At 37.1% G+C, this 26522-nt stretch overlaps 1 protein-coding gene across 1 annotated transcript in view; it reads right to left on the bottom strand.

Annotated features, from left to right (window-relative positions):
- The window catches only part of PPM1E (protein phosphatase, Mg2+/Mn2+ dependent 1E), a 216711-nt gene that overhangs the window by 32119 nt on the left and 158070 nt on the right, over positions 1-26522 (bottom strand). The window lies entirely within an intron of this gene.

Genomic DNA, 26522 nt, shown 5'->3' with positions numbered 1-26522 from the left:
AATATTTTGCATAAGTGGAATTTTAATATATACTTAGAAGATTTACTTGGTCCTTTTGTTTCAAATTTATATTAAAATTACCTTAAAACTTTTATTGTAATCTTATTCCCTATAATTCCTCCCCTGCCAAGAAAAAGGATATCTTTTGTGTAATTATTAAAATATCTAGGATCTAGGAGGCTCACCAAAGGTAAGAATATGAAAACTTTAAAGAATAAGGCAAGAACCATTAGTCTCATTAATGTGTCATCTGCAATACATTTTTAGTCCCAGTTAATGTAATTTTTTACTTTTTGTCAGACAGAATGAAAATATTTTCAGTGAAGTAGGAAGGAGGATTAGCTGACTAATAGCTAGATATAAAACATCAAGCTAGACGCTTCACCCACATCAGCTACTTCTACCTGTCAAAAAGCTATAACACTTAGCGTGAATAAGTTCTTATGATTTTGACTCTGAAGTGAAAGTGATTATTTCTGAAAAATCAGAATTGCAAATATATTTTAAAACATAGTCACGTCAAAGAATATTTGATACAAGTCAAATAAAAACTTATCATTAGAGCTTGTCATTTTTAAGAGAATTATCCAGAGTGACTAACATGATAATAACATAGCAAAACTGCTTTCTTTTACCATTTCTTATACAACCCTTGAAAGAAGCATATACAGTGCTCATACAGGTCTCAAAGTTTGGCAAATGTATTGCATAGCAAATATCAGAGGAAGGCCAGTACTCAAGGCAGTTTAGGGAACTGAGATTACAGATGTTATTATCTTGAGAGCATTGCTAAAGTAGAGTATGGTTAGAAAATTTTTAACTTTTGCAGTGTGTGTCATTTTGGGAGACTGGCTCTTTTATTTAAAAAAAAATTTTTTTTAAGTTTATTTTTTTTGAGAGAGAGTGAATGGGGGAGGTGCAGAGTGAGGGAAACAGAGAATCCCAAGCAGGTTTTGCCTGATGCAGGGCTCGAACTCACAAACTGTGAGATCATGTCCTGAGCTGAAACCAAAAGTTGGACACTTAAGTGACTAAGCCACCCAGGCGCCCCAGGAGACTGGCTCACTTAAAGTCAAATACCAATTTATTACTTTCTTGTTTGCTTTAGGCATCAAAGTACATACTTTTTGTCTTCACAGATAAAAATAAAATCTTTGTCTAGTTTTTATCTAAGTCATATATAAACTATACACAAGCCTTTGAACAACGCTGAAACATCATTAATTAGGGGTCCATTTAATTTTAATTTTTAAGTGTAGTCACATAAATAAAACAAGCCACTTCATTAAAGCTCTTTATGTTAGTTATGCTACATGGATGCAGATTTGAATTTCTGTGTATATTGACTTTCTCAATGTTACATATTGTAAGGCAGAAATCCAGACTGTATTAAGCTTCATAAACTGTACTGTATAATCAATTCTTGCAGTGAATCCACTAGTTATGAAAGAATCCATCAGATTTTGTATAGCTTGTTTTCTTACAGACACATCTATACTGTAAACATAATATAACATAATATTGTCACCAACTGGTTATGAAGCTTAATATTTCAAACAAGAGAATACTATTTCCTACCTCTTTAAAAATATTTATTTACGGGGTGCCCTGCATGGCTCAGTTGATTAAGTTGGTTAAGATCCCACTCGCAATCTCAGCTCAGGTAATGATCTCACATTTTGTGAGTTTGAGCCCCTCACTGATGGTGCAGAGCTTGCTTGGGATCTGTTTCTCCTTCTCTCCGCTCCTCTCCTGCTTGTTCTCACGTGCTCTCTCTCAAAATAAATAAACTTAAAAATTTTTTTTTAAATATTTATTTACAAGAGGGTCGCCAGGGTGGCTCAGTCCATTTAGCCTCTGACTTCAGCTCAGGTCATGATCTCACGGTTTTCTGAGTTCGAGCGCCATGTCTTCCTGTCAGCGCAGAGCCTGCTTCAGATCGTCTGTTCCCCTCTCTCTCTGTCCCTCCTCTGCTCCTGCTCGTGCTCTCTCTCTCTCAAAAATAAATTTAAAACATTTTAAATATATTTATTTACAAGAGCTTTTCATTATACCTCCATTCTATAGGTTGATGAGTCCAATTCACATTTTCCATTAGAGAAAAGAAAAGGAGTCAGACTGGAATTGAATCTGAAAGGTAGCTCCCTTCTAGCACTGTGTATTGCCATCTTGGTACAGAACAGAACCCACAAAAAGTTACTATGGCATAAAAACATTTAATTTGCGGGGCGCCTGGGTGGCGCAGTCGGTTAAGCGTCCGACTTCAGCCAGGTCACGATCTCGCGGTCCGTGAGTTCGAGCCCCGCGTCAGGCTCTGGGCTGATGGCTCAGAGCCTGGAGCCTGTTTCCGATTCTGTGTCTCCCTCTCTCTCTGCCCCTCCCCCGTTCATGCTCTGTCTCTCTCTGTCCCAAAAATAAATAAAAAACGTTGAAAAAAAAAAAAAAAAACATTTAATTTGCATTCATTTTCAAATATTATGGGTAGATAAATCCTGTTAGATGGACAGGACAGTATTTTAGTCAGATCTTTTTCTAAGTTGATTTGTTAGTACCTTCCACATGCATGTTAAGACAATATACATTTTAAGGCTGCAAACTGAATTCTCATTATAAACCAGGCTAGGAAGCATTTTCATCACAATGCCAAACCTACACAAATCACTAAAGACATTATTAGATAAATTAGAGGTTTAAAAGTACATCCTTCCTGACACTGGCAACGTGGGCGTTGGCATAGCACCCACAGCTGTGTTCCAGCAGTCGTGGCATAGCATTGCTAAGGTAATAAACATTCTGGAAAGTGGGAAGTTTCCATCAATTAACTTTGAGAGACTCGTCTAGAACAGCCTCATCTCAGCCCACATGTTATGATGATTCTATCTACTGAGTATACCCTTGCTACGGTGACAGCACTTAAATGTTGAATTTCTGATCACCGCCACCACCCCCCACAAGTTAATCATATGTATTCTAAATCTAGAATAACACATTAAACTAAAAATGTTTAAAGGCAAAGTTTCCACCTGACTTGGTATTCTTTTTCTTAGTGGACCAAACAATTAAAATCAGGGCTGAATTTTTCCCTCTTTAAAGCTATTTGCTTTCTTTCTATAGCAACCTCAAGGAATGCCACCTGCAGTCAACGGACTGTAATGCCCACACATCACAGATTCTCTTAGTTAGCTTTTCTGAATCTAAATAATGTTACCTTCCAAATGACTAGTTCCTGCAGTTCTGAGTATGGGGTTCTCACAAGAGAAATTTCATTCCCTACTGCTGCTATTAGTGTAATCTTAACAACCACTTGTTCACACTGACCAGGTTGACATTCAAGCAAAAACAACAGTATCCTAAGTTTTCTGTGAAAAGCAATCTAGATGCTACATACTTACACAAGGTCAAACTACCACTAGTTCCACAAGACCACAAAAAGAAGAGAGTTTAGCATTAACTATCTTTCTTGTCAATCCTTTCTCCATGACCAAAAGGAATTAAATAGCACAAGTTTACTGAAAAGCTTGAAAATACCACCAATGTGACCTTCCTGTTGCTAAATCCTATACTCTCTTCTCAGGTCCGACCCATTTAGCAGCTGCTAAGTGACTGCTGCCATCTAAATGTTCATCATTCCCTCTTTGATATACTTTCTTCTCTAGTCTTCTAGATCATCATACTCTCTTATGTAACTTTTAGGGTTCTGTCTTCTCAGTCTCCTTTGATGGTTCTTCCTCTCCTCCTTGCACTTGTAATTCCTCTATTATAAATCTTTTCCTTTTTGCATAGCCTTTTACTTTTCTAGTATTTTACATGCGTTTCTTATTATGTTTATTGTTTATGTCTCCACTCCTCTTCCCACTTAACTGAAGACATTTTTATCTGTTTTTGGTGATTGATGCCCAATGCCCAGATAAGTGCCCGACACACAGTGATCAACTTTGCTGAATGAATAAACTTATCTTTTTCTGATTTATATATGTTTAAGCCATTCCCTAACTCCTTACAATGAATGTTCCATAAGACTAGGAAATCAGTATATTTATGAAAGAGTATTCCACATAACAATATTGAAATCTTACATGTAGGCTATGAAACAGTCTAGCATCAGTAAATGGGTGATAACCATTGGCAAACAGGAATTATGGTCATATTTACACTTTTGTTGCCAACTCAAATAAATTGTGCATGCTCAAATAAATGTTTGTATTAGAGACTTTAGCTCTTCTCACTAAAAAATAATGTATTTAAATTTCAAAAGCATGTATGGCTTTTTTTTTTTTTTTTTTTTGGTAGGCTTCATGCCCCATGTGGAGCCCAGTGTGAGCCTTGAACTCACAACCCTGAGATCAAGACCTGAGATGAGATCAAGAGTCTGACACTTAACCACCTGAGCTACCCAGGTGCCCCTGTATGGCTTGTTTTTTTGTTTTTTTTTTTAACTTTGTGAGCCTCACTTTTTAAAAATAAATAATGTATTTACTTTTTAATTTACACTCGAGTTAGTCAGCATATAGAACAACAATATCAGGAGTAGATTCCTTAGTGCCCCTTACCCAGTTGGCCCATCCCCCCTCCCACAACCCTTCCAGTAACCCTCTGTTTGTTCTCTATATTTGAGTCTCTTATGTTTTGTCCCCCTCCCTGTTTTTATATTATTTTTGCTTCCCTTCCCTTACGTTCATCTGTTTTGTCTCTTAAAGTCCTCATATGAGTGAAGTCCTATGATATTTGTCTTTCTCTAATTTCGCTTAGCATAATACCCTCTAGTTCCATCCACATAGTTGCAAATGGTAAGATTTCATTCTTTCTGATTGCTGGGTAATATTCCATTGTATATATGTACCACATCCTCTTTATCCATTCATCCGTTGATGGACATTTGGGCTCTTTCCATACTTTGGCTGTTGTCGATAGCACTGCTGTAAACATTGGGGTGCATATGTCCCTTCAAAACAGCATACCTGTATCCCTTGGATATATACCTAGTAGTGCAATTGCTGGGTTGTAAGGTAGTTCTATTTTTAATTTTTTGAGGAACCTCCATACTGTTTTCCAGAGTGGCTGCACCAGTTTGCATTCCCACCAGCAGTACAAAAGAGATCCTCTTTCTCTGCATCCTTGCCAACATCTGTTGTTGCCTGAGTTGTTAATTTTGGCCATTCTGACAGGTGTGAGGTGGTATCTCAGTGTGGTTTTGATTTGTATTCCCCTGATGATGAGTGATGTTGAGCATTTTTTTCATGTTGGCCATCTGGATGTCTTCTTTGGAGAAGTGTCTATTCATGTCTTTTGACCATTCCTTCACTGGATTATTTGTTTTTTGGGTGTTAAGTTTGGTAAGTTCTTTGTAGATTTTGGATACTAACCCTTTATCTGATATGTCGTTTGCCAATATCTTCTCCCATTCCATCGGTTGCTGATTGTTTCCTTTGCTGTGCAGAAGCTTTTTATTTTGATGAGGTCCCAAGAGTTCATTTTTGCTTTTGTGTCCCTTGCCTCCGGAGACGTGTTGAGTAAGAAGTTGCTGCGGCTGAGGTCACAAGGTTTTTGCCTGCTTTCTCCTCCAGGATTTTGAGGATTTTGTCTTAGGTTTAAGTCTTTCATCCATTTTGAATTTATTTTTGTGTATGGTGTTTAAGAAAGTGGTCCAGGCTCATTTTTCTGCACATCGCTGTCCAGTTTTCCCAGCACCATTTGCTGAAGAGACTGTCTTTATTCCATTGGATATTCTTTCCTGCTTTGTCAAAGATTAGTTAGCCATACATTTGTGGGTCAATTTCTGGGGTCTCTATTCTGTTCCATTGATCTGAGTGCCTGTTTTTGTGTCAGTACCATACTGACTGTCTTGATGACTACAGCTTTTAATACATCTTGAAGTCCGGCATTGTGATGCCTCCAGCTTTGGTTCTCTTTGTCAAGATTGCTTTGGCTATTCGGGGTCTTTTCTGGTTCCCATACAAATTTTAGGATTGTTGGTTCTAGCTCTGTGAAGAATGCTGGTGTTATTTTGATAGAGACTGCCCTGTATGGCTTTTTAATAGGAATTCTACCTCGATCAATATTTTAGGTTTTTTGTTTTTGTTGTTTTTTTTTAATGTTTTTTTATTTTTGAGAGTGAGACATGGCATGAACAGTGGAGGGGCAGAGGGAGAGGGAAACACAGAATCTGAAGCAGGCTCCAGGCTCTGAGCTGTCAGTACAGATCCTGATGTGGGGCTTAAACCCACAAATTGTGAGATCATGACCTGAACCAAGGTTGGAGGCTTAACCGACTGAGCCACCCAGGCACCCCAACCAATATTTTGTAATAATCAACCAGTCTTAAGAAAGCAGGGACTTACTAAAATTACGCACAATTATCCTTTGAAACACAACCAGAGGTAGAACCGTCTTAAATGGTTCTAGTAATCCATATTACTATTTCTGGATATTAATTAGGTCAAAAGCTGTTGCATATACATTCTGAATACAATAATATCAATATAACAAAATTATATCTCCTTTTCAGGAAAAATGATAAGAATACCTATAATTTTTGGAGTTCTTAATATATGCTAGCTAATGTACTAAGTTCTTTACATTTTTAATTCTTACAATAACGCTGTGAAATAGGATATATCTAATATGAATATCTTAGAGAGGTTAATAGTGGAGTCACATTTTAAACCCAGGTTTGTAAGTTCTGAAAGCTATATTGTAAACCTCTAGCAGTATAATTGTTTATCCCCAAAACACGTGCGATAATAATTCTTCAGAATTTACTGATTGAGAAAACAAGACATAACAATAATCTGCTAAAAATAGTGTAGTTTGTCAACAATGTGGTGGCTACAGGAGCTGGGCCCTGCTTCTCGTGTCTCCATGAACATAGCCTATGTAGTTACTCATTAAAAAAATTTTTTTTTGTTAATGGTTTTATTTATTTTTGAGAGAGAGAGAGAGAGAGGGAGAGAGAGAGAGAGAGAGAGAGAGAGAGCATGAGCAGGGGAGGGGCAGAGAGAGAGGGAGACAGAATCCGAAGCAGGCTCCAGGCTCTGAGCTGTCAACACAGAACCTGACTCAGGGCTCGAACCCACAAGCTGTGAGATCATGACTGAGCCGAAGTCGGATGTTTAACCGACTGAGCCACCCAGATGCCCCTATAGTTATTCATTTTAATTAAAAAGTAATACATGCCACATATTTCTTGAAAAAAAAAAGTACAAAAGTATTTAAGGTAAAAAGTAAAGGTAAAAGTTATCAGTTTGTTATATCCTTCCAGACTTTTTTCTACACAGAAAAATATAGCTTTGTCTTTACTGTAATATAAATGAAATGCCATATGTGTTATTATAACATAAACTTTTCCCTAATATGTTTTAAAGAGCTTTCCATTTCAACACACACACACATACTGCTATTTTAAGCTGCTACATAGGTCCTCTATCAATGGACATTTAGATTTATAATTTTTAAATACCATTAACAATGGTCCAGTGAATATCTTTACATGCCTTTCTGTGCACACTGCACAAGCTATATAATCCATTATGTTATTTTTTAAAAATTTTTTACGTTTATTTATTTTTGAGAGGGGGAGGGCAGAGAGAGAGAGAGAGGGAGACAGAGGATCTGATGTGGGGCTCAAACTCACAAACCTTGTGATCATGACCTGAGTTGAAGCTGGATGCTTAACCAACTGAGCCATCCAGGCACCCCAAATATTTTTATTTTTATCAAAATATTGCAATGTTAAATATACTGGAATTAAAATAAAAATATAACAAAAATATTGCAATTGTATACTTTTTTTTAATGTTTATTTTTGAGAGAGAGAGCAAGAGAGCACAAGCAGTGAAGGATGGAAAGCGAGAAGGAGAGAGAGATTCCCAAGCAGGTTCAGTGTTGTCAGCACAGAGCCTGAGGTGATGCGGGGCTTGATCTCACTAACGGTGAGATCATGACATGAGCCGAAATCAAGAGTTAGAGGCTTAACTGACTGAGCCACCCAGGCACCCCTGCAATTGTATACTTTTAAAAGTCAAATTGAACTAAAATAAGTTTCACAGCGAAAGACAGAAAACCCCTATTTTTCTCTATGTCCTAGAGGCTACCATCCTCAATTTTTTTTTTTACCATTTTCCTCTGTTTCCATCCTACTAAATAAAATGTTTATATGCATATTTTTTTAAGTAAGCTGTACGCTCAACATGGGGCTTGAACTCACAACCCCGAAATCCAGAGTCACATGCTCTAGTGACTGAGCCATCCAGGTGCCCCTATACTGGTGCTTCTTAACATATCAATATTAGATATCAAATATATTATCTTCTCTTTATGGTAGAAGAGGTGTTAGTTCTTCTTGACTTATCAATATTAACTATATTTTTCACCATAATGAAGATTTTAGTGATTCTTCTCACACATACAACTTTCCTCCCCTCCAACATCTGGTTAAATCAGTAAGTTCAAAATATTAGAGCCATACAATAAGTATCAATTTCTAAGCAAATAGTAAGATCACAATTCCTTTCCTGTACAACTATTTTGTTTTTCTAGAGCTGATAACTGCCTCTTCAATTTGCTTTAAGCACACCTATCAGTATTTTTTCCCAAATGCTCTAACATAATTGTGACACACCACTGAATAATATTTTCTATATGCTCAAACAAATCAGTTCCTTTTCTTTTCCCCTGGAAAACTCCCTAGATTCTAGCTTTGGTGCACAAATGACATCCTGGTAGTTCCTCATGAAGCTCTTCTGTGTTGGGTCACCTATTTTCTAGATTCCAGGTTTTCTTTTCTTCATACTATCTCTCTTCTTTATAATCCCATTCTTTTGGGTCGTATAGTATTTACATTAACATTATTAATAACATGATAAATTTCCCTAGAATAGTAATGTCCACATTAATCCTATGGATTCAGGATCGGGTTTTTTGCTATATTTATCACTTGGTTAGCTAAAAAGTCTGTCTTCTAGTAATTTCTCAAGAAGGCATCAGAAAAATTCTATTTTCTAAGTTTCTTGTTCAAAAATGTCTGTTGCCTTTTCACTTGAACAACAGTTTGGCTAGATATACAATTCTTGGGTCATACTTTTTGTCCTTGAGGACTTTACAAATACCGCTCTCCACTGTCTTCTGGTACTTTTCTGAGAAAAATTCTGAAGCCAATATTTCTCTCCCTCATATGTTGGGTTTTTGTTTTTTCAGTCCAATAACATTAGTAGATTATGTAGTCATTCATTCATTCATTCATTCATTCATTTTTTGGATTGTGTCTTCATGTTAATTGTTCCATGCAAATTTTTCCTGGCTCACTGATGTGCCTCTCAATCTGCAGATTCAAGTCTGCATTTGTTTCTGAACAGCTTCCTTGAAAAACATCCTTAAATATTACATTCAATTATGTGAATTTTATTCTTCAACAACAATTACTCCCTTTCATCCATGTGTCACATCTAACATTGGCTCTCCATTCCTTTTAAACACTTGGTTAGTTTCCATTTCCTTTTGTTCATTTTTTCTCGATTTTCCCCTCCTGCACCTTACTATGTTTTTCAGAAATGTATATTCTCCTTTTTGCTGCTTCCAATATGCCCTACTGTGGGTAAAATGCATTATTAAACAGCATCACATGCTATAGAGCAATCATTCATGAAAGGAAGAGTCAATCAATGTGGCAAACTTCACTGTTGTCTTAAGAAATTGCATAGGCACCCCAACTCTCAACCACTACCACCCTGGTCGGTCAGCAGCCATCAACATCAAGGCAAGACCTTCCACCACCAAAAGGATGACAACTCGCTGAAAGTTAGATGATGGTTGGCATTTTTTAGCAATAAAGTATTTTTATTAAGGTATGTACCTAGGTTTTTTTTTTTTTTAGACATAATGCTATTGCACACTTAAGAGATTACAGTATATTGTAAACATAATTTTATATGCACTTGGAAACAAAAAAAAAATTGACTTACTTTATTGTGATATTGCTTTATTGTGGTGGTCTGGAGCCAAACCCACAATATCTCCAAGGTATACCTGTATTTTATTCTTAATTTCCTCCAAGCCAACAGATGGACAACCAGAAGTTGCTAATAATACAGGGTCTCTTTCCTCACATTGCTTTTTCTTCATATTAAAAAAAATACAGTGTATTTCCAATTCCTCATTCAGCTTCTCCTCTCCTCTTTTGTGGTACCAAATTAGGTATTAAGAAGTTCCTGCTGGTAGCCCATGAATGGTTCCAAAATTGTTTATTTTTGCCCCACAGGGCATACCACTTTCTTTGGAACATATATCCTATTGGCTTTTATGGAGATGTGCAAATGTAGGCAACCTATCTCATCATTTTCTCAAACTCATTTGGCCTTTTTTGCATTTGACAGCCCTTACTCAATTTTGTCATTTGGTGTTGGAGATATTTCCTACTCCTGCTGAAGATGGAGTTTGCATTTTTCTTTTTCATCCTCCTTTATTATTTTTTTCCCTAGTGATTTCTGAGAGAAACAGACAATGCCATTGTTATTCTACTATTTAAAAATCTTTAGTGAGCCCTTACTTTTTTTTTTTTAAACTAGGGATCAAACTGCTTTTCAGAGATAGTGATAATTATTCTCATAATACAGACACCTGCATTAACTCTATTTTTATTCTTTAAAACATTTTTTTAAGTTTATTTATTTATTTCGAGAGACAGAAAGTGAGAGAAACTCCCAAGCAGACTCTGCACTGTCAGTGTGGACAGGGACCCCGGGCTCAAGCTCATGAACCGCAAGATCATGATCTGAGTGGAAATCAAGCGCCAGATGCTCAAACAACTGAGCCCCCCCAGGTACCCCAGCTTTATCTTGATTCTTGAGTAAATAAGATAAAATGATACTTTCTTGAAGGAGCACATATTCAATGAGTTGAATCAAATACATTCAACTATGAAGCCTACTAATTAGGGAAAGAAGTGATCCTGGAATCAGGAAAACTGATGTGTGATAAAGCTGTTTGAAACTTGGATTCTATGCTATTTAATTTATAGTATGACCTTGTATTAGGCATTTTGCCCTCTGTAAACTTAAAATCTTTGTTTGTAGCATGGATTTTGTGTAGAATTTAGAAATCTTGTTTATATATAAATTCATAACAACTAATTTTGAGAGTTAGTATCAAATCACCAAAAATTTATGAAGTGTTTATAATTACCTTCCATTCGCCTTCCTGCCCTCTAAATTATTCCAGTAAGCCTAAGAAAGATTCAAGCCAGGCAAAATCCATAGCAGGTTGTACAGCCCTTTCTAGTTTACACAGCTAACATAATGTGCAAAACCAACTACGTTCGACAAATTTAAATAAATCACTAAGGAGGAAAAGCTGTGATTTATTTTCCTACTTTTATTTTAAAGGTTTTATTTTTTAAGTAATCTCTATACCCAATGTGGAGCTGGAACTCACGTCCCCAAGATCAAGAGTCATATGCTCCACCGACTGAGCCAGCCAGGCGACCCTTGCCCTCATTATTGTAACCACACATGAGTATACAGAAGTTCCAACAAATGGTCTGGAAAATACTTGCATCTTATAAAATGTGATAAAACCTCAATTAAATTCTCAGGATAGAGGTAGAAGGAATAATGTCTGATATTGAAAATAATGACAATTTATCCCAGACCTCCCAAACTTAACAGAATTTAAAATGGTGAGTTAAGATTAGATAAACAAGCTAACTTCTCAGTGGTGTATATAAACAAAATACTAAAAACATAAGCAAAATAACATGATAACATAAAGAAATCCAGCAGTGTTCTATGTATAACTCCCTAGACCTTTCACTTTGTTTAAAAACACATTTTGTGTAGAAAATAAGGAATATGAATCTTTTTATTTTGCATTCCTGGGCCAGCTAGAGACTGGAAGCTGATTGACCTTTTAACTTTTTTCAGTGGCCACATTTTGGTTCTTGATGTACCTAGAAGTTTGTAAATTAGATTAAACTTCTCTTCTGGAAACACACACACACATACGAAATCTAGCAGGGTTTCATGGGAGTTCTGTGAAAACTTACATCCAGCCAGAAACATCATAGATGTTACCACTTACTTTGCTTTACTCCTTGGAGTAAGTAAGAAAGAAATTGCTTTTGGGTATCAAATGCTTTGTTCCCTTCTTAGTATTCTATTATGAAATTTTTCAAATGTACAAAAAAGTTGAAAGAATTTTACAGTGAACATTCATATACCCATCACTTAGACTCTTCCATTAATACTTTGATACCCACCTATCCACTGATCAAGCCACCTCATTTTTTACGTTTTAAAGTAGCATACAGGTATCAGTATACCTCCCTTTAAATACTTTAATATGCATACAATTAACTAGAATTCAATATTTATTTACAAGTTTTAGTAAAATTCACATGTAATAAAACACAAAAATCTTATATTTACTTTCACTGAATTTTGACAAGTCCCTGTCAAGATACAGGATATCATCATTATTCAAGAAATTCCTTCATTCCTTTCTAATCAATCTCTATTCCCAGCTTTTCACTGTTCTTACCTTTTACCACCATAGATTAGTTGTACTTCTTTTTTTTTTCTTTTTTTAAAGGCTTAATTATTTATTTTGAGAGAGAGAGAGAAAGTAAAAGAGGCAGAGAGGGAGAGAGAATCCCAAGCAAATTCCTCCTCACTGTCTGCACAGAGCCCATCACAGGACTCAATCTCACAAACAGTGAGATCATTACCTGAGCCAAAACCAAGAGTCAGATGCCCAACTGACTGAACTACCCAGGTGCCCTAGTTGTACTTCTTCTTCTTTTTTTAATGTTTATTTATTTTTGAGAGAGAGAGAGAGACATAGCATGGGTGGGAAAGGGGCAGAGTGAGAGGGAGACACAGAATCCAAAGCAGGCTCCAGGCTCTGAGCTGTCAGCACAGAACCCAACGTGGGGCTCGAACCCACAATCCGTGAGATCACGACCTGAGCCAAAGTTGGACGCTTGACCAACTGAGCCACTCAGGCGCCCTGCAGTTGTATTTCTTCTTGAACTTTATATAAACAAATTCATGTAGAATGTGCTCTTTTAAGCCTTCTTTCACTTAGCAAAATGTTTTTGAGATGCAGTCATATTACTGTACATCAACAATCCATTCCTTTTTTATTACTAAGTGCTTTCCATTGTGTTAATATACTACAGTTTATTTATTCTCCTGTTGGTGGACATATGGGCTATATCCAGTTTGGGGCTATGATGAATAAAGCTGCTATAAACATTCTTGTGTGAGTCATTTTGTAGACATATGTTTTTATTTCTCTCGGTAAACACCTAAGAAGTGGAATTACTGGGTCATAGGGTAAGTGATATTTATTTTTATTTATTTTTATTTTTTTTTAACATTCATTTATTATTGAGAGACAGAGACAGACAGAGCATGAGCATGGGAGGGGCAGAGAGGGGGGAAGACGCAGAATCCGAAGCAGGCTCCAGGCTGTCAGAGCCCGACGTAGGGCTCAAATCCACAAACCGCGAGATCATGACCTGAGCGGAAGTCAGACCTTTACCAACTGAGCCACCCAGGCACCCCATGTATATTTAGTTTTATAAGAAACTATAGACTTTCCCCCAAAGTGACTGTATCATTGTTATATGCCCACTGACAATGTATAGAGTTCTGGTTGTTCCACACCTTCATCAGCATTTGGTATTGTCAGTCTTTTTAATTTTAGTAATTCTGGTGCATTTGTAGTCATATCTTGTTGAAATTTTACTTTGCAATAAAATCCTTTTTTAAGACTTAATATAACAGGGATACCTGGGTGGCTCAGTCAGTTGAGTGACTGATTCTTGATTTTGGCTCAGGTCACACTGTCACAGTCATGAGATTGAGCCCCACATCAGGCTCCATGCTGGGCATGGAACCTGCTTAAATTCTCTCTCTCTCTCTCTCTCTCTCTCTCTCTCTCTCTTCCCTCCCTCCCTCCCTCTCTCTCATAAATAAAAAAAAAGTGTGAATACTTAAAACTGTTTCCACCAAAAAGATGTTATTATTTTCATCATCATAGCCTTATAAAGATGGCATACTTTATATGACCTTCCATTAAAAGATGACCTTTTGTCTTTTTTTTTTTAACAGACACAGTCTATTCTTTTTTTTTTTTTTTTTTTTTCAACGTTTTTTATTTTTATTTTTGGGACAGAGAGAGACAGAGCATGAATGGGGGAGGGGCAGAGAGAGAGGGAGACACAGAATCGGAAACAGGCTCCAAGCTCCGAGCCATCAGCCCAGAGCCTGACGCGGGGCTCGAACTCACGGACCGCGAGATCGTGACCTGGCTGAAGTCGGACGCTTAACCGACTGCGCCACCCAGGCGCCCCAAACACAGTCTATTCTTAAAAACACTTTCTACAAAGTTATATTTATAGTAAGACAATGGAACAGCCCCCAAACACCTTTAGAAATTTTTACTTTTAGTTCCTTGAGTACAGCAAGCACTATATAATGGCTTAAAAATAAAACAAAGAAAAAATTGGGCCTCCAAATTTTACCTAAAAAGTTAGTATCAGTAGTAGTATATGTTATGAGCTGAACTGTGTTGCCCCAATATTCATATGTTGAAGTCCTAACCTCCAGTAGCTTATAATGTGACTGTATTTGGTGACAGAGTCTTTAAAGAGGTAACGACTTAATTTTAACTTTATTAAGGTGGACCTAATTTGACTTGTGTCCTTATAAGAAAGAGGACATTTGGACACATATAGGTACAAAGAGAACACAGTATGAACACACAAGGAGATGACAGCCACCTATCCAAGCCAAGGAGAAAAGGTCTCAGTAGAAACCAATTCTGCTGACACCTTGGTCTTGGACTTCTAGCCTACAAAACTGTGAGAAAATAAATTTCTGTTGACTGGCCACCAAATCTGTGACACTTGGCTATCATAGCCCTAGAAAACTAATACAGTATAACACTATGGTGTGGATGTTTTCATATTAAGATCTGGTATTCATCAAACCTTTTTTCTTTCAGTTCCAGACTAATTTCTTTAAAATCCTGGCCTTTGCTAATTTTTAAAAAATGTTTATTTAGGGGCTCAGTCAGTTAAGCATCTGACTTTGGCTCAGGTCAGGATCTCGGGTTTCCTGAGTTCCAGACCCTCATTAGGTTCTGTGCTGACAGCTCAGAGCCTGGAGCCTGCTTCAGATTCTGTGTCTCCTTCTCTATCTGTCCCACCCCTGCTCACGCTCTCTCTCTCTCTCTCTCCAAAATCAATAAACATTAAAATCCTTCTTTCACTTTCACAATTAAATGTTTATTTATTTTGGAGACAGAGACAGAGACAGAGAGAGAGAGCACGTGTGCTAGTGGGGGAGGGGCAGAGAGAGAGGGAGATACAGGATCTGAAGTGAGCTCTGCACTGACAGCAGAGAGCCTGATATAGGCCTGAACCAACCAACCGTGAAATCATGATCTGAGTCAAAGTCAGAGGCTTAACAGACTGAGCCACCCAGGAGCCCCTGGCTTTTGCTAATTTTAATGACTGCTCTAGTCGGAAAGCAATATGAAAGTAGGAACTATTCAGGTTAGAAAGAATACTGGCCTTAGACTTAAGAGGTCTTTTAATCATACTGTACTTCACTTACACATTCAATGAAGTGTGGAATTATGATACCCTTAACATTCTTTTCTAGTGTCTATATATCTCTGTTTCATACTTTTAACCTTAGTTGTTTACCCTCCAACTATAAAATGATGCTTCAACGTGTAATCTTGATAAATGAGATGTGAGAGACTTCTAAAGACAGAGAAAAAGTCAATGTGAAACCAAGAAGTAAATGAATTTACTTGAGGTGACATTGTTATAGTAACAAAAAAGCACCTGATGTATCTATTTTGGGAAACTAAGAACAGTGAAGAAACTGCAATTCAAACACTTCACCAAAGACTCCATTACCTATTTTTGTAAAGGTAGTATAGGAGGCTGAAAGACTAAAAATGCTGTATAGCTAATTTAAAAGTCAGTAAGTAATACATCTCTATAGTATAAAAATAAATATATTTGAAAGAAATGCTATTTATTACAAGTCCATATATTCTGACAAATCTAGATCAGGTTAAAAAAACTAAATTGTGACTTAAGACCTCAAAAAGAAAGCACAAAAATCTCTGACTGGATGTTAGTCAACATTGTAAAATCAAGAGTTTTATTTTTCATGTTATAATTAAAATAACTTGCTTTTAAATATACATTCATCTTATACATTTAAGTTCATAACATTTATATATTATAAAGTCAATTGTATTAGAAAATGAGGTTGTTTGTAAACACTTTAAATCTGAAATTGTAGATAGTGTTGCAATCTTCTATCAGCCTTAACACCTAGATGTTTTTCTCTATTTTGTTTTTGTTGTGTTATATCGAAGACAATCCAATTTCCAAATGATATGTAAATAGTAACAGTTGTTCAAAAATCCACTTCTCCTAAAATCTCAAGCTATTCTTCAACTAAATAGCAACAGCAAAGTTTATTAGATGAGCACAAACACACAAAATAATCTAGCAGCACAATTAATTGGTTGTAGTCTCTAAGGGTATTGTATTAATATTTTATTGTATTTCTCTATTATAAATTTTAGATAGTATATATAAAAACCAAAACATATATATATATAGTATATATAATGTGTATATATAGACATATGTAAATATATTTTTAAAGTATATAAAAAATAAAAAGACATAAAAGTTTTAAAAATATTTATGTGTTTTTGGGAAAGAGAGAGAGTGAGCAGGGGAGGGGCAGAGAGAGAGGGGGACAGAGGAACTAAAGCAGGCTCTATGCTGATAGAGAGCTCGATGCGGGGCTCAAACTCATGAACCAAAAGTTGAGTTGACCTGGGCCAAAGTTGGATGCTTAACCAACTGCACCATTCAAGTGCCCCAAAAGGACTTATAATATAGAGCAGCAATATTCTTCCTTCCTCTTTTAGTTCTGTTTACTAGAGACAACCAGTAAGTCAGTTACAATACTTTGAATTTAGATTAACGCAAAACGTTTAAATAACATTACTATACAATACCTGGTTGGGGGAGGGAGGAAGAGTATAGAGAAATCACTACTCCATATATTGTTGATGAGAATATAAAGTGACAAAAATGTTTTGAACAGCAATTTGGGTACATCTATTTTTTAAATATATAATATTTATAAAATACACATAACTTTCAACTTAGCATTAGAAATTTATCATACTGGGGTGCCTGGGTGGCTCAGTAGGTTAAGCGCCCAACTTCGGCTCAGGTCATATCTTGCAGTTTGTGAGTTCTAGCCCTGTGTTGGGCTCTGCACTGCCAGCTCGAACCTGGAGCCTGCTTCAGATTCTGTGTCTCTCTCTCTCCCTTTCCCCCACTCACACTCTGTCTCTCTCTCTCTCAAAAATAAACATTAAAAATTTTTTTAAAGAAATTTATCATACTAATACAGGTATAAAAGTACTCCAAAAAATATATTTAATGATATTCACTGTGGTGAAAACCTAAAAATAATCCAAGTGTTGCACCAATAGGTCACTGGTTAAATACAATAAAACACAATGCAGCCATTAAAAAGATTAAGTTAAATCTATATATTCTGCTACAGAGAGATGTCCAAAGATATATTATTAAGAGAAAGAAGAAAATTACATTAGTATTTTAAAAAGGGATTTAGATGTTGACACACACAGTTCTAAATAAGTGGACAGTTACTTTGGGGTAGTAGGAATGAAAAGTTAGGGGACTTTTCATTTTCTGTATTTGTTTAATCATAACACAGTATTACTCTTATAAATAAAGTAAATAAATCAATGGCACAACCAGGAAGCCTAACAACTTTTATTATATGAACTATTTAGAAATCCTAGCTAACCATGTGGCTAGGATTGAGAATCATCTGCTTTAAGAATCTATCCAATCATGCCCTATAGCTCAGTCACCCCAAGAAGCCAACATCTCCCAGATAATCCCTTATATCACTGTCTCTCATTTCCATTAAACTCTGTATGTTCCTTAAAATGAACCAGACTCCTATCACTCCTCTCCAATCTCCCCAACCCTTTATTGTGCTCTCTGGAACTCAAGGTCTGTCATCAGCAAATCTATCTCCAGCCTCTTCTCTGAGCATTCTATTCCTTTCGCCTTCTTACACTAATCCATACTTGACTCCCCTGCATATACTGTTTTCCTTGGAGCCCTCTCAGGCAGTGCCAGTTTTCTCTTTCATCTCTCATATAAAGTAGGTTAAGTGTCCTCCTTGTTCCTCATTGCCACCTACCTTCACCCTAAAAACCTTTAAAATTTATGTTATCAGGCTATTTTAATTATACACTACCATTAGAGTTTTCAGACCTCCCTATCATATGACATCATTATTTGAATATTTTAGCACATATCTTTGCTGTCTCTTTCCACAATTCTTACACATTTTTAGTGATTTCAATATCTATACAGATGATCCTTCCAACACTCAGACATCTCAGTTTCTTGACTTCCTCACCTCCAATGATCATGTCCTCAACTTCAACTCAGTCCCATTACCATCCCATAGGCCTTGTCTTTACTAACAACTAAATAACCTCTATAATTACCAGTTCCTATCTTTCCAAATCACTCAGGGGAGTGAATTCACTCAGTGAATTGATTCAGGGGAGGGCCGTGGGGCCTCTGAACAAGAAGGCTGGGTCCCTTCCCTCCACCCACAGTGGGAGAGAAAGAAAGCAAAAGGCAGTTGTTTTGGCCCTCCTGAGTCTCAAGGAAAAGGGGAAAGCTGCTGTTTTGATGTCAGGAATTTTGGGAAGGGGGAAGGGGGGAGGGGGTGCTGGGTGGGGTACAGGGCAGTTGGAAAAACTGGCAGATAACCAGATGGTAGCTCTATGTGTCCTTCAAGTTGGGGTCACTCCAGTATGGTGGTGGGGGGCTCCCCACTGTTGATGGGGGCTGATGTCTCCGGGGCTGTGGGCTGCCTGGGTCCGGGCGGCGGCTCCTGCCGCCGCTGGAAGTAGGGGCGGTTTCGTGGGCGCTGGGGCTCGGGCCGGGACACTTCAACAATTTTAACTCCACTAGGGCCTTTAATCCATGTTCCCTGCAATCTCTACTACCCTCTTCCCTTGGTCCCTCATTAAAATCAAACTCTCAAATCTCTTACTCTTCTGCCAAACTCACTTTGTAAAATCCTGTTTAACTCCAACTCTCTCCTTATTGCAGCCACCACCCAAACAGCTGAATGTGACCAAAATAAAATTCAAACATACTACCTTGTCTGCCTTTAATTCGTGATCACTAATGATCATGATCACTAATGATCATTAGTGTTGTCTAATAACTTACTGTATTTTGTGTTAATCATTTCATTCTCCTCCTTCCCTCTCCTCATTTTTGAGAAAACATAAATGATTAGAACTCATATAAGCTCCCACCAACAAATCTACCAAACTATGTGCACCCATAACCATAAACTCTTCCATTACAGTGGTAAAACTGTCCATGCTCCTAAGCCCATCTCTTCCATTTACCTAATTAGATTCCATCCCCTATCAACAACCAAGGATATTACTCCTGAAATTATCTTCTCTCTCCAGTATCAACATTTCTACTCTATAAGTCATTTCCAACAGTGCAAAGTATCTCCAATGTTAAAATATAAGCTTCTTTTAAAAAAATGCTTATTTTGAGAGTGTGCGTGTGTGAGTAGAGGCAGGGGGCAGGGGCAGGCAGAGAGAGAGGGAGAGAGAATCCGAAGCAGGATCCATCCTCAATGCAGAGCCCAACATGGGCCTCAATCCCATGAACTGTGAGATCATGACCTGAGCCAAAATCAAAAGTCAGATACCTAACTGACTGAGCCACCAAGGCACCCCTAAAATATAAGTTTCTTGACCAACATCTCACTCCCCCAGCCAAAATCACATTTCTCTGCTGTTCACTACAACCAAACTTAAAAGAGCAATCTACTTGCTGTCTTAACTTTCTCTACTCCCACTGTCCCTTAAAAAAATCATTTTTTATTACAGTAAAAACACAAACATAAATTTTACCATCTGTATCATTTTAAGTAAACAACTCAGTGGTGTTAAATACATTACCACCATCCATCTCCAGAATTCTTCACACCTTGTAAAACTGAAACTCCATATTCATTAAATAATAATTCCCCATTTCCCTCTCTCCTAGCCCTTGGCAACGACCATTCTACTTTCTGTCCCTATGATTTTAACTACTCTAAGTACCTCATATAAGTGAAATCATGTAGTATTTGTCTTTTTGAGACTAGCTTATTTCATAATGTCCTCAAGGTTCATCCATGTTATAGAATGGGTTAGAATTTCATTCCTTTTTAAGATTGAACAATATACCACATTTGTTTATCCATTCATTTGTCGATGGACACTTGGGTTACTTCCACATGAAAAATGCTGCCATAAGGTGCACAAATATCTCTTTGAGATCTTGCTTTTAATTCTTGTGAGTATATACCCAGAGGTGGAATTGCTGGTTCATATGGTAATTCTATTTTTAATTCTTTGAGGAAATTCTACATTGTTTTCTACAGCAGTTGTACCATATTGCATTCCCATGAACAGTGCACAGGGTTCCAATTTCTCTATAGCCTCCACCAACCTTGTTATTTTCTGTTTTCTTTTGACAGTAGCCATTCTTGAGTGTGAGGTGATATCTCATTGTAGTCTTGATTTATATTTACCTGACTATTAATGATGTTGAGCATCTTTTCATGTGCTTATTGGCCATTTGTGTATCTTCTCTGAAGAAATGTTTATTCAAATTCTTTGCCCATTTTTGAATTGGATGTTTTTTGTTGAGTTTTAAGTGTTCTCAATATATCCTAGATATTAATATGTTATCAGATATATGATTTACAAATATTTTCTTCCATTCTATGGGTTGCCTTTTTACTCTGTTGATAGTGTATCTATATGCAAAGTGTTTTATTATCATTAAGTCAAATTCGTCTACTGTTTTCTTTTATTTTTTAAGTTTTTATTATTTTAATTTTTGAGAAAGAAAGAGACAGGACACGTTGGGCAGGGGCAGAGAGAGAGGGAGACACAGAATCTGAAGCAAGCTCCAGGCTCTGAGCTGTCAGCACAGAGCCTGATGCTGGGATTGAACCCATGAACTGCAAGATCATGACCTAAGTTGAAGTCATAGGCTTAACCAATGGAGCCACACACGCACCCCTGTCTACTCTTTTCTTATGTTGCCTGTGTTGTTTGGGTCATACCCAAGAAATCACTGTAAAATCCAACATCATGAAGCTTTTGTCCTAGGGTTTTTTTAGGAGTTTTACTGTTGGAGGTCTTACCTCTAGGTCTTTGATCAACTTTGAGTAAATTTTTGTATACGCTATTAGGTGTGGGTCCAATGTCATTCCTTTGTAGGTAGATATCCAGTTTTCCCAGCACCATCTGTTGACAAGATTGTCCATTGCCTATTGAAGTCTTGGCACTTTGTCAAAAATAATCTGACCATACAGGCAAGCATCTCACTCTCTATTCTATTCCACTCTCTATTCTTTTTTTTTTTTTAATATGAAATTTATTGTCAAATTGGTTTCCATACAACACCCCGTGCTAATCCCAACAGGTGCCCTCCTCAATACCCATCACCCACCCTCCCCTCCCTCCCACCCCCCATCAACCCTCAGTTTGTTCTCAGTTTTTAAGAGTCTCTTATGTTTTGGCTCCCTCTCTCTCTTTTTTATTTCCTTCCCTTCCCCCATGGTCTTCTGTTAAGTTTCTCAGGATCTACATAAGAGTGAAAACATATCGTATCTGTCCAGTTCCATCCACGTTGCTACAAAAGGCCGTATTTCATTCTTTCTCATTGCCAACTAGAATTCCATTGTGCATATAAACCACAATTTCTTTATCCATTCATCAGTTGATGGACATGGCTCTTTCCATAACTTGGCTATTGTTGAAAGTGCTGCTATAAACATTGGGGTACAAGTGCCCCTATGCATTAGCACTCCTGTATCCCTTGGGTAAATTCCTAGCAGTGCTATTGCTGGGTCATAGGGTAGATCTATTTTTAATTTTTTGAGGAACCGCCACACTGTTTTCCAGAGCAGCTGCACCAGTTTGCATTCCCACCAGCAGTGCAAGAGGGTTCCTGATTCTCCACATCCTCACCAGCATCTATAGTGCCCTCATTTGTTCATTTTAGCCACTCTGACTGGCGTGAGACCCCGAATAGCCAAAGTAATATTGAAGAAGAGGACCAAAGTGGGAAGCATTCAATCCCAGACTTTAGCCTCTACTACAAAGCTGTAATCATCAAGACAGCATGGTATTGGCACAAAAACAGACACACAGACCAATGGAATAGAGACTCCAGAATTGGACCCACAAAAGTATGGCCAACTAATCTTTGACAAAGCAGGAAAGAACATCCAATGGAAAAAAGACAGTCTCTTTAACAAATGGTGCTGGGAGAACTGGACAGCAACATGCAGAAGAATGAAACTAGACCACTTTCTTACACCACTCACAAAAATAAACTCAAAATGGATGAAGGACCTGAATGTGAGACAGGAAACCATCAAAACCCCAGAGAAGAAAGCAGGAAAAAACCTCTCTGACCTCAGCTGCAGCAATTTCTTACTTGACACATCTCCAAAGGCAAGGGAATTAAAAGCAAAAATGAACTATTGGGACCTCATGAAGATAAAAAGCTTCTGCACTACAAAGGAAACAATCAACAAAACTAAAAGGCAACCGACAGAATGGGAAAAGATATTTGCAAATGACATATCGGACAAAGGGCTAGTATCCAAAATCTATAAAGAACTCACCAAACTCCACACCCAAAAAACAAATAATCCAGTGAAGAAATGGGCAGAAAACATGAATAGACACTTCTCTAAAGAAGACATCCAGATGGCCAACAGGCACAAGAAAAGATGTTCAACGTCACTCCTCATCAGGGAAATACAAATCAAAACCACACTCAGATACCACCCACCTCACATCCACTCTCTATTCTATTCTGAGCTCTCTATCCTATTCCACTGGTCTGTCTTTATGCCAGTCATATTGTTTTGATTACTGTGCCATTATAGTAAGGTTTTAAATCAGCAGTGTGAGTCCTCTAATTTTCTTCTTCTTTTTCAAGATTGTTTTTGGCTCTTTGGGGTCCCTTGAGATTCGATATAAATTTTATGATAGATTTTTCTACTTCTGCAAAAACCATCATTGGGGTTTTGATAGGGATTGCACTGAATATGTATTTCGCTTTAGGTAGTATTGACATCTTAACAATATTATATACTCCAATCCACGAACATGGGATGTTTTCTCATTTATAGGTCTTCTTTTTTCCAACAATGTCTTTTTTATTTTTTGACAGAGAGCATGTATACACACACAAGTTGGGGAGAGACAGAGGGAGAGGGAGGTAGAGAGTCTTAAGCAGACTCCACACCCAGAGTGGAGCCTGAGCCAAACCTCAGCCAAAATCAAGAGTTGGACACTTAACAGAATGAGTCACCCAGGCCCCACAACAATGTTTTATAGTTCATTACACAAGTCTTTAACCTCTTTGATTAAATAATTCCTAAGTATTTTATTCTTTTTGATATTATTGTAAATAGAATTGTTTTTGTAATTTCCCTTTTAGATCGTTCATGTTTTTGTATAGAAATGCAACTGATTTTTGTGTGTTGACTTTGTATCCTGCTACTCTGCAGAATTCATTTATTAGTTCTAACAGTTTTGGGGGGGGGGAATCTTTAGGTTTTCTAAATATAAACTCATTTCATCTGCAAACAGATCATTTTACTTCTTCATTCCAATTTGGATTCCTTTTATTTCCTTTTCTTAGCTAACTGTTCTGATTAGAATGTCCAGTACTATGTTGACCAGAAGTGATGACAACTGTGTTCTCCTTATGGTTCAATTAGAATGTTTGGGTCTTAAAGATAACAACATCCCAGTTTACTCAGATAAAATTTTAGACCTCATAACTGTAACTCATAAAAAGTGTCTTTTCTGTATTTTATCTAGATTTAGATTTGGGGCTCAAGAAGATCATGGCTGAATCTGAATATTTAAAATATCTAAATAAATGTTTCTTCAGTTTTTTAGAAGCCTGCATTTTTTAAAAGTATGTATTATTTAGGGGATAAAAAAGCACTCCATTAAAGATTATAAATAAAACACCATAAATCATAATGAGATAATGAATATTAATTCTAGCCTCATATAAAAGAGGGTTTTCTTCTACTTGACACAAATCCCAGGCATCTAAGTAGTCTCTATCTGATAAAGGAATGTGCCCTTAGGAATTCTACTGATTAAATAGTTTGATTTCTGAAGAAACTATTTTTAAATAAGCCTTAAAAACGCACCAAAACCCAATACAGTTGGCAGCTCCAGAAAAGCTTAATTACCCTCTCATTCTTTTAACCATCCAAAGAAACCAATCCACAGTACTTATTACCTGCTGTGAGCATAGTCAAATGGATTCCCCACTGTTAAATTCAGAAAATAAACTAGGGAAGAAGAAAAAAAGAAAGAAAAGAAATAAGAATGCTTGAAAGGGTAAGTAACAAAATACAGCAACCAGGGACAAAATGAGAATCTCAGCCTGGCTTTTGATACTGAGAAAGATCTGAGAAACTATTTCCAGGAATTATATGAAAAATATCTAGGAAAATGTCTTTACTCATAGTGGTAATAATAAAAATCAGACTAAGGATAGAGTAATTAGCTACAATTTTCTTTCAATGCTACTCCATAGGGAAACAGAAAATAAAATTACAATTTGACTTTGAAATGATCGGGTAGGATCAGTAAGTGAAAACTGAAAAAACGTTAAAAAAAAAAAAAAGATGAGTGGTAAAACGTTTTTTGCAGCAGCAGCAGTAGCAGAACAGTACAAAGCACGTATTATTCTCATAATGAAAAAAAATAATTGGCAGTAGACATTAAAGCAGGGTTCAAAATAATTTTACTTTCTAGCTCTTAGGTTCTCATTTGAAGTCCCATAAACTTGGCTCTGTGCTGCCCAAGTTAAACCTATAGTAGTGGCATCAAGCTGAGTGAATCTGACGGCAAAGAGCTACTATTGTTGGTTGGTTTGTTTGTTTTGAGATAGAGTGAGAGTGAGAGTTGGGGAGAGGGGTGGAGAGAGAGGAAAAAATCCCAACCAGGTTCCACACTCCGCATGGAGCCCCACAGTGGGCTTCATCCCAGGACCCTGGGATCATGACTGAGCTGAAATTAAGAGTCAGATGCTCAACCGACTTAGCCACTTTTAATTTTTTTTTTAATATTTATTATTGAGAGACAGAGAGAGACAGAGCATGAGCAGGGGAGGGGCTGAGAGACGGGGAAACACAGAATCCGAAGCAGGCTCCAGGCTCTGAGCTGTCAGCACAGAGCCCGACGCGGGGCTCGAACTCACAAACCGTGAGACATTACCTTACATTACCTCACTGCTTATTCATTACCATCTGCTACAATTCTACTTTTCTTCAGTCCATCCAGTCATACTGGTCTCCTTGTTAGCCTTCAAACATACCAATCATGCTGTCATATCAGCCTCTTTGTTCTTTTCATCATTTCCTCTGCCTGGAATAATCTTTCTTCATATAATCAGATGGCTCATACCCTCACTTCCTTCAAAGCTCTACCAAATGTAACATTATTAAAGAGCTCTGTCTAAAAACAGCTTCTCATCATCTTTCTTATAACTTATTTGTGAATGTATTATGTATCTCCCTCTTGTCCTCCACAGAGATACAGCCAGTTTTATTCACTGCTTTATCTCCAGCACCTAGAACAGCACCTGGTATACAGTAGGCACTCAGTAAGTATTTGTTAAATGAATGGATGACTCATAATAAAAACATATTTTTTAAATCCTTCAAGGATCTGTATCCTAACAAGAATAAAATCTTAAACCAAAGGAATAAACCTCTGATGTTATAATTTTAGATAGCATTATTAACTAGTAGAAGTACTTAAAACTACAACAGAACAGCCTTCAAACCACCCCTTGAAATCATGTGTAGATTATTACTTATTTCATTTGGTTCTAAGGCCCACTCCATTCTTAGTAAGGCCTATACTGTTCTCCAGTACACAGGAAGGTGGTTAAAGGTTATCCTCTAATTACTGTGTTTCAGTGAAAGTAGAGGGAAGAAATAAAAAGAAAATTATTTAAGTTAATGTGATCAGAGCCAAAGCAGGAAACTGAAGGTTCTTTTTTTAAAAAAAATTTTTTAATGTCCATTTATTTTTGAGAAAGAGACAGAGTGTGAGTGGGGGAGGGGCAGAGAGAGGAGACACAGAATCTAAAACAGGCTACAGGCTCTGAGCTGTCAGCACAGAGGCCAATGTGGGGCTTGAACTCATGAACCACGAGATCAGAACCTGAGCTGAAGTTGGATGCTTAACTGACTGAGCCACCCAGGCAACCCTACAGCTTCTTTTTCAATATGTACATTATGGAGAGGACACTCTCAAACAACTTTAAAATCATGATTTTTTAA

Source organism: Panthera pardus, unplaced genomic scaffold, assembly GCF_024362965.1.
Source record: "Panthera pardus isolate Hobbes unplaced genomic scaffold, ASM2436296v1 HiC_scaffold_3, whole genome shotgun sequence".
Classification (NCBI taxonomy): Eukaryota; Metazoa; Chordata; class Mammalia; order Carnivora; family Felidae; genus Panthera; species Panthera pardus.
The sequence above is the reverse complement of the archived record's forward strand: the minus strand, read 5'-3'. Positions and strand labels throughout refer to the sequence as shown.